Consider the following 9,105-nt stretch of genomic DNA (forward strand, 5'->3'; position numbering starts at 1 on the left):
TGAAAAGGGCCTCTCTCTGAGCTGCAGATGCACCAGGATTGAAAGGACAAAGCAGGGCGCAGGGCTGCTGCTTCCCATCACCCGCTAATTTGAGTTCAGCTGACATTAAATCTTCAGCTCTGACACTACAACGATACATTGTAAAACTATTTCTCATTTGACTGCTGTGCGTAAAACTACACAAAACTAACCGTTTTATGTGATCATTTCTGCCATAATTATGCTATCACCAGTTTCGCCAGTGCTCCCATTTTAATATTATAAGCAACCGAGCTGACTGGCTCATTATTAAAGCTCGTTACATTTTTCTGATCCCAGCTTTGCAATCAAACGTACAGCAGAATGGACTCATCCAAAAACAATTAATTTTTCGGATGAACCCCAAAAAACGGGCCCTGTCTGATTAATTATAATTCCCTCCTAAAAATTCATGCCCACGATTGTTCCCAAATAAGTGAAGAAAGAGCTTTTTATATTCTTGATTAAATAAATCTTTCGATTGAATGCACAAATAAGAATGCCGCAGGAGAATCCATAATAATGTTGATCATTCTCTCCTTTAATCGCTGAATTTCAGCGTGTTTGGAAGCCTCAGGCTGGGAGTTAGTCTTTGATAAAGGTAACCCCGCCTGCCTCAGGGTGCCCGTGATAAATGTACAGAGTGACAAGACCGATTTCCTCCCTCTATGATTAAAAGCCTATATATAATATGCAGGTAAAGCGGGTCCGGTTTATTTATTATGGGGGCTAAGCCATGGCCTGGGGAGACTTGGCTTCAGGCAAGAAATCATTTTGAAGCCCGTTTTTTTCTTTCTTTCCTTTTTGAACAGAAATCCAGCCACCTTTCCCTCCGGGGCAAAAGTCTTTATACGTCTCCTTTCCTCTAATGATTAAACATGTCACGGCGAGATTATAGCAGTGCGCCCATGCCCCGAGGAGATGCCTTCATTTGTTAAACCACCAGTTTATTTGTAACGCTGAATTTCATGCCACGCTGTGCCATTTGCCTTAATCTTTTTCCCATGTAAGACGAACTGCTAAAAACGGGTTTATTATTTTTTAATCACTTCCTATTTCAGTATCTCACTGACTTTGTCAGGAAGGGGGGTGGGTGGGGGGGGATGGCCCGAGTCTTGGAGACGTCTTCAGATTATTCAGAAAGGGGAAAACTATCATTTTGAAATGCTAGAACATTTAGAAACATAAATTATTTAATAATATAATGAATAAATGAATCATCCTCTCTGGAGAATCTATCCCGCTCTGGATGGCACAAGTACAGACAAGTTGTCCTCCTTGTTAGGCAGCCTGTGTGTGAGTGCAGTAATAACATTAACAGCTGTTGACATCTGTAGAGCTCTAGCGGTCTCTACCGGCACATTTCAGAAACAGCAGGGGGTGCTTGTTGTGTGCACCCAATTAGACAACTTAGCCTATAATAGGCCATCATGTAAGGAATTCATGCAGTAACATCAGACAGATGTTGTGTTATGAGGTATAGTAAGTATTTGTGTTGCTTTCTCTTCAAGCAAAGGCACATTAACTTCGCCCATGTCCATTTCACCGTTCGACGCAGATGTTTTTTCTTCTTCAATGCATAAGGCTAACGGGTTGAACTTCACGGACGCACGTTAACAAAATACAGTGTGTGTTATCAATGTTATATTTCATTGTAGTTTGATGTTGTTAAAAGCAGAAGGGTTCTTAAAACATGTCTTAAGATTGAGACAAGTAAAGAAATCAGATTTTACATGTTTCCAAATAATGAAGTAATGATTTCTCCTGAGTGAGCTCGGACAAGAAAACCCAGGTCACTCTCACAGTGTATCGTCACAAATACAACGTTCAACCAAGCAGAGAGCACTCACGTGAGTGTGTTGTGATCACCAGCTAGGCCTACTGTAGTTTAAAAACCAACAGGCCTACAGTTTGAATAAGCATCCCATTTTAAACTGACTCCAAAAAAAACTATTAGAGTTATTGTACAGTAAAGTATAATCTGTGTGGTAATGCGCGTAAAATAGAAAAATAAGCTATTAAGAAGTGTGTATTAGGCTGTTAAAACAGAAGGTAATGTATGGGGCGCTTACCTAGACTGGAGGGGGGCCCAATGTGTTGCCAGCGTTAAGACAGCGCGCGAAGTTAATGAAATATCCCCAAATGGGAGTCAGGAGTGCGTGCAGAGATAAGCCTGATGTGGTTTATATACCCAGAGAGCAAGTGCTCCTCTTCTCATATTGTCCAACAGCGTTTGCATAGCTGGCCAAGTGGCTCTGCTCTTGCTGACTCGCTAACATTACTGGGTGTTTGTTTACCCCGTGCTATGACGTGAGACAAAATATTGGCCATATGTTCATCGGCAATAAATTGGTGTCGAGCGCAAACACGGCTCCCAGCGCACGCTGCTTTTAACCAGGACAACTAGTTTCCTCTCTTTGTGATGCTTTTGGGACACCAAACTATCTGCTGCACACATGCAGGTGAATAATAAAGTTACCACAGAATGTTTAAGATATATTGTCTGCTTGTAGAAAGAGCTGCTGGCTGGTTTTGTACTGTCACCTATTATTCTTCACGCGGGGGCTCACTAATAAATCGCTTGGTAACCAAGTAGCAGCGCTCTCCACAGAGCAGATGTGGCATGTTATCCACGCCACGCGTCTGTTTACATTAGATACCCTGATACAATGATTGATAACCAAGGTCACAGTATTTCACAATGACTCGGGACCCGGGCTGCTCCAACGAGGCGGACTACTAGCACATTATATTTGTGACAAATATCCACACTTTGCGACAGTGAAAACAGCTGCATTTGTGTGAGCGGAGGCCACAGAGCGAAAAAAGGACGGAAGTTATGCACAGTTAAGAATAAAAATAACAGTTCTAAATACAAAGTTGACCGATCAAATAATTACTTAATGGACTTAAAAAAAACCATATACAGATATGTTGTTTTAATTATATAATTAATTTAATATTTGTGGATTAACTAGTAGGCCTATCTGGTTATTTATACTATAGTAACTTAATATGTTTTAAATGTAAATTAACCAACATCCATTGTTTGATACTGTTGCTCAAAATTAAAGCAAAAAGGTTTAAGTAGGCTATAGGAAATATATGAATTAAAAATGTGTTTGTGGGTGAACAAAAGTATAAAAGTGATTTTTACTTCTTCTCCCTTCTGCTGTTTATTTTCTTCCACCATAAACACAGTTGGTTAAACAGTAAAGAACTGCAACATGACTCACGGTTTCATTTCTATTTATAGAGTGATAGAGTGAGTCTCCTCAGCACATCTCTTTACACCTGTTGCACGTAGACAGGAAAAAGTTTTCGTGTAGAGAAAGCATCCTCTCCAGTATCAAAGGTCGGCATGAGAGTATATATCTGTTTGGTGTTCAGATGATGAGAAAGAAAGCCAGTAATTGTTAAGGAAGAAAGCAAGATGAGGCAACCACCGGTTGTGCTATTCTGACACCTTGGGGGCTGGACATCTTAAATCAAGACAATGATTTTATTGTGGGCAGCCTGGAATCCATGCATGATAATAACGGTGTTGCCTGGTAGTGCAGGAGCGACCATCAATCAATAGCGAATGCATTACTGATGGGTTTTGTGCGGGGCCACTTTGCTGATGAAAGACAGAGATTATCCTCCTTGCCATCACTGTGTTCAAGAGTATCGCTAAGACGCAAAGAATACAAATAAATAAATTGGCCTCATAGCTCGTTTGAAATTCCGCATTAAGGAGAAGTAGTTAGTAAGAGTTGGAATGTATTCATGAGGCTCAGACGAATGAGAAAAAGCGCTGCACTCAGCCGCTCTGTGAATACCCTCGTGCTGTTTGAGATTTACCACAAGTGCTCCGGGTGCTAAATACAAGACCTCCTGAAAAAGGATGGGTAAGATGGGCCCTGCCGGTCAAGCTATTATCAATCCCTGGCCTAAAGCTTGATGACTAAGATACTTCAGATGTAGTTAGCGGCTGCGTAAGGACACTGATGGCACGGCGTTCTGAAATCAATCAGTTCAAGTTTTAATGTATCGACCACTCGAGGAGAACGAAAAGATGGAGAGCTTCTCGACACACAAATGCCAGGGAGACCGAGTTGATTTTCAGGGAAGATACACTTAAAAAAAAAAAAGTTTGATTAAACCTGAGGGCTCACTTGTGTGCCTGAGACCCATACATGATGATAGCCGCTCCTATCAATTTGAAAGGCTTAGACATTTTTCCTCACAAATAACGCGCACTTAGAAAGGTTTAGCGTTAGATCAGCGAGCCCTCGGTGTTAAGGCGACTGAATGGCTGTTTTTTAGCTCTTGAAGAGATGTGAAGCAAAGCAAAGGGGGTGAGTTGTTTTCCAACAAAGTGCCCAATTCTGCACACCACTGAATATTAGCATTTCTTACCTGACAAATGCACATTGTATATTTGAGGAGCTGTGGAGTATAGGGTGATCGGTCTTAACATTTTTGCCCTGTTATGTTCTCCTGCCTGCTGGAGAGGAGGAGAGATGAGGGGACTTTTAGTTTGCAAGTGGTGAGCTTAGTGGCAGGGGAAAGTTCCTTTATGGAGCACTTGTGAAATGTCTGGTATTTTCCATCAAAATATCAGATTTATGGGTCGCAATGAAGGGCATTACTTGACATGAATAACTTTAGCTTTTCTTCATTGTTGAGCCTGGAAGGCCAGTGCTTGGCCTTGAAGAGCCATGTAGCTGTTTGTAAACCCTGCTGCTGAGGCTTTACAGAACTTACCTGACACATTCTGAGCATTTGAGCAACAGTGGCAAGTTGGAACAAAACAAGTGTTCCAGTCAAGGTAAGGCTTGAAAGTGTGCGATGTTCATAATATAATGAATCCAATCAAATATTTCACTTAATATGTGAAAATGAGTCAGGTTCTATCCAGATTGTGAGGTTTATGTTACGGACACAGATGTGAGAGCAGGAGCAAAAACAGTTTGAAAGCTCAATGAAAGCTTAACAATGCTCAAGATAACACTTGTTATGAGCTGACACTATACAAACAAATTGATTGAGATTGAAAGTTATGAATAAATTGCATAGCAGCGATCACATGTATGCATGTGAGGCTGCTTTTTTATTCAACAGCTAGGCATGTGAAAGCAGCATCACTGTTATGCCGTATGTCTGTGAACTAAGGAGTAACCTTACTTGATAGAATCAATTCTCACAGCATGGGCAAGAACCATGTTCCAGGTGAAAGCAGGGGGAGCTAAAGATCAAATCACAGTTAAGGCCATTTCAACAATGAAGCCCTTTTTTTCATTGGAGAGTTATTATTTTTTTAATGGATGGAGAACCAAATCACACAGTAAGTGAAAACCTAGAACTAAAGAGAGCCAATAGAAGGATGCAACAGTTTGTCAAGGTAGCCAGCCATGTGTTAATCCACAGTAAACCTTTGGCACCCAGAGTGAATTTATAAAGAGAGAATCTAACAAATTCAAAAAGCAATAGTTAGGTTGCTTTATTCTTTCAAAATATCCTCCATCTTTTGAAACAATATATGGCGACAAGAGTCAAGGGCAGATGAGTAGGATGAACTGGCTCGTCCTTGCCTTCAATTCGGCTGCACAGAACAGCTATGGAGCAGAGATTGAAAAGCTTTGGTTACGACGGCTATCTTCAACAGTAGTTCCTTATTAAAGTATAGGGAGGAAAGATCCACTCTTCATTTCTTAGTAGTATTGTATAGAAAAAGATGGTTAATTTGAAATGACATGTCTCAAGGGCATGTACTTTCTTACAAATGTATTTTGATGAAATATGCCTACAATCTTATATCTCCTTGGCGAGCTGAATCCAGGGAGCCTTGTATGTTTACCTGAGAGATATATAGAAATATTATACATGCAGTGCATTGGGCTTTTACACACTGCAACAATTGTCAACAAATATCTGCATGCCAGACAAAGTGAAAACTATGTTATTACACAGTGTATACACCCTTTATCTCACAGAAATTCAACATCAGCAGAAAAAGTACCTTACGGTTGTGCGTTATGGCAATCACCAAGAGATGTATTTTGAAACTGTGGGAGTCTGATACAGGTCCCCAGTTTGAGGTTTGGCTTTGGGAGCTGGTGGATATTTTACATGTAGAGAGACTGAGATATGAACTGTTGGGCACCCCTCAGAAATTCTTCAGGATATGTTATCCAGTACTACAGGGAACATGTCTATGTAAGAAGTGAAGACGTATAAAAGATGACAAAATATATTGCCCTAAACCATTTTCTTTTTTTGTTTGTTTTGGTATGATTTGCTTTATTCTTGTGTGTGTGTGTGTGTGTGTGTGTGTGTGTGTGAGCGTGTAAAAGTTGGCATTTTATACGCTCACACTCATTACTGTGAATTTAACATTATTACAGGTATTTCATTCTCTTATTACACTTTTTGCTTTGCTTATTTATTTATAGTCAGCCTGTGTTTATAATACTTATAAAAACCACTATAAATAAAAATTTAAAAAATAAAAGTACCTTACTTAACTTTACGTGAAATCTGGATATAGACAAACCAGTTCAATTACGCACAGTTGAGAAAGTTTACATTTCCACAAAGATTATCAAACAGGGGCCTCAGGGTTATGCTTATGTAATGATTTATTTTTACAACGATACGATTAGTATAATTTTCGATTTGATCCAAGGACGATTTTTGGCTTCTCTAGAAGGATACGATTCGATACGATTCAACGACTTCAAATCGATTCAGTAACTTCTTTTGGCCGGAAATTCAACCAGTGTGACGGAGAAATAAACACCTGAATACTGGACAGTACAGGTGAGGATTCCTCAAAGTTGTTCTTTGTAAGTAAATAAGGGATAAACTATGAATATAAATGAGTAAACACATTGCGCAAAGAAAAATAGTGCAACTTCAGTTCCTGCCAATTCAGTCAAGATACAAGTCAGTACAATATTTAACAAAATAATTAACCAACTTCTCTTCAGATTGATAATCTTTACTCCCTTTTATACTGAAACTGAGAACAAAGACAGCAGGTAAACCAGAGTTCACACAACCCAAAGAAGTGTTGGTTGCACTTTTATTTCCCTCTTTAGATTGAAAATGAGAGCAGAAGCAGTGCTAAAAATACAACTATATAAAGTTTCCCACACTCAAATACAATATATATATATAGTCTCAGTATCAGAACAATAGATTATTAACCCCTCAAATCCATTTTAGATCGACTTATGTCCACCGTGAAGGGCAACTTGCCGAGCACCTATTGATGTAGTTGGGTCGTAGGAATATAAATTGATGCATCGATGTAGTAGATGAATCGTCATTAACATGAGGCATACAGAGGATTCAAATAACTGACAGGTTAAGGGGTCTGTTTTTCACTCTCTCCCTTCATCCCACAAGCTTTTTGGTCTCCACTTTTTAGCACAAGAAGATAGATTTCTATACAGATGTTTGAGACCTTACACTGAAATGACAAGGTTGCGCAAAACATCCTCCACATTCACTCAACATCACAAGATAAGTCACCTGAAAACTGCATCTTCACATTGAATTTGGGTGAAAGTTGGTTTGAAAATGTTTTTATTTCTGACAGGCCAAGCCTACCATATTGATTAATCCTCTCTACAAGATAACAAGTCGTGTTCAGTTATTACACTCATACTGAACAATTCCAATGGTTTTTTTTTTTTAAGGTGAGTTATCTTTGTGTTACTCTAAAACAAATTCTTGATATCTGTTAATCATCATCAAGTTATTCTCAACTACTGTGCCTCACAAACCACAGAGGTTAAAGATTTAATTTATATTGGGAGTGAGAAGTTTGAGTTTAAAATGTCAGCACACTGTTGTTTCGATAAAGCACTGAGCAAGAACACATTTTTCTACTTCAACATCACTAATTGCTTTATTAATGTCATTACACACTGAAGGCCAAGCTTTGCTGTGAGTAGGTGTGTAGAGTTGTATTTAGAGAAGAGTACATTTGCGTGCATGTTTGTTGCTGCAGGAAGAGGAGTGTGCGAGTCTGCACGTGTGCAGAGAGAGTCCCTTTTTGGGTGTGGAGAACATCCCATCAGGATATGTAACCTAAACAACACAATGGAGAGAAACAGAAGGGCTTAGGGGCATGAAACACTCACCTTGAACCAGGCTGCTCCTTCCAGACACAAGGATTACCCATCTGCACATTTTTGAAGCCTTTTGATTAACAATGTGTCCAAAATGAAAGATGAAAAGGAGAAAACACAATTTAGTAATTTCAATGGCTGTCTGCAGATGGGTTGCCAACATATTTGGATAATTAAAGTGTAGATATTTTCTTTATACTGGGCCCACGATGGCAATTAACATGTTTTGTGCAGAGGTGAAAACTTTTTTCGAGGCACTAAAGATGGGTGGAAATGCATTAGAGGAGGTCACTGAAATGGGCTTCTATTCTTGTCGCTAAAAGGATGCTTTTATAATGTGTAAGCAATTGAGACATAAAACCCCAAGGGCAAATACATGATAAAGAGCTCATCTTTAATTGGCAATCTTTTTGGTTTATATGAATACCACTCCAAATTTCCTATCCACATTTCCATTGACTGCATGGCAAGTCTCTCTTGAACCAGAATTACTAAAGGCAAAAGGAGCCACAATGCAGACCAAAAAGGACAACTCCATCTCTCAGTAAGCCAAAGGTTCTGTTCACCATGATAATATGCAATTCAATGAGAGCAGTTGTAGCCTGAAAATAGCTTAATAAACACACAGTGTAGTTTTAGAAAAACCTCATTGCGCAAAGTGAATGAATTTTCTGTCACCTTTTAAATACATTTGACTTGAAACCTGAAAAAGTGCTTCCAGACTTAAAAAAGGCCAAGCTTTTTGACAAAACGCATCTTCAAGTTAGAAATTCAAAATACAGTATGTGATTACCCTAAAAATATGCCAAGAAGTCAAAGTTTTCAACTGAATTACAATTAATTTTCATAAATGTACTTCTTGACTCTATGTGGATGCAAATTAACAGCTTTTTTCTTACACCCAGAAGTTGTGTTGATGGAAGTGTGTCAGCTATGGCCAGGGCCTTCACACCCTAAACCTCCC

The 9,105-nt window shown here is 39.2% G+C and overlaps 1 protein-coding gene across 2 annotated transcripts in view; it reads right to left on the reverse strand.

The window, feature by feature from the left end:
• The window catches only part of nkx2.2a (NK2 homeobox 2a), a 19,582-nt gene extending 17,351 nt beyond the window's left edge, over window positions 1–2,231 (reverse strand). Inside the window, exon 1 of one of the 2 annotated variants that reach the window (XM_029279552.2) lies at window positions 2,091–2,231. The gene's annotated coding sequence lies outside the window, so the exon portion shown is untranslated. The remainder of the gene's footprint in view (window positions 1–2,090) is intronic. The other variant, XM_020644995.3, reaches the window with a different exon arrangement.
• Between the last annotated feature and the right edge of the window lie 6,874 nt (window positions 2,232–9,105).

This window comes from Labrus bergylta, chromosome 18 (genome assembly GCF_963930695.1).
Source record: "Labrus bergylta chromosome 18, fLabBer1.1, whole genome shotgun sequence".
Taxonomy (NCBI): Eukaryota; Metazoa; Chordata; class Actinopteri; order Labriformes; family Labridae; genus Labrus; species Labrus bergylta.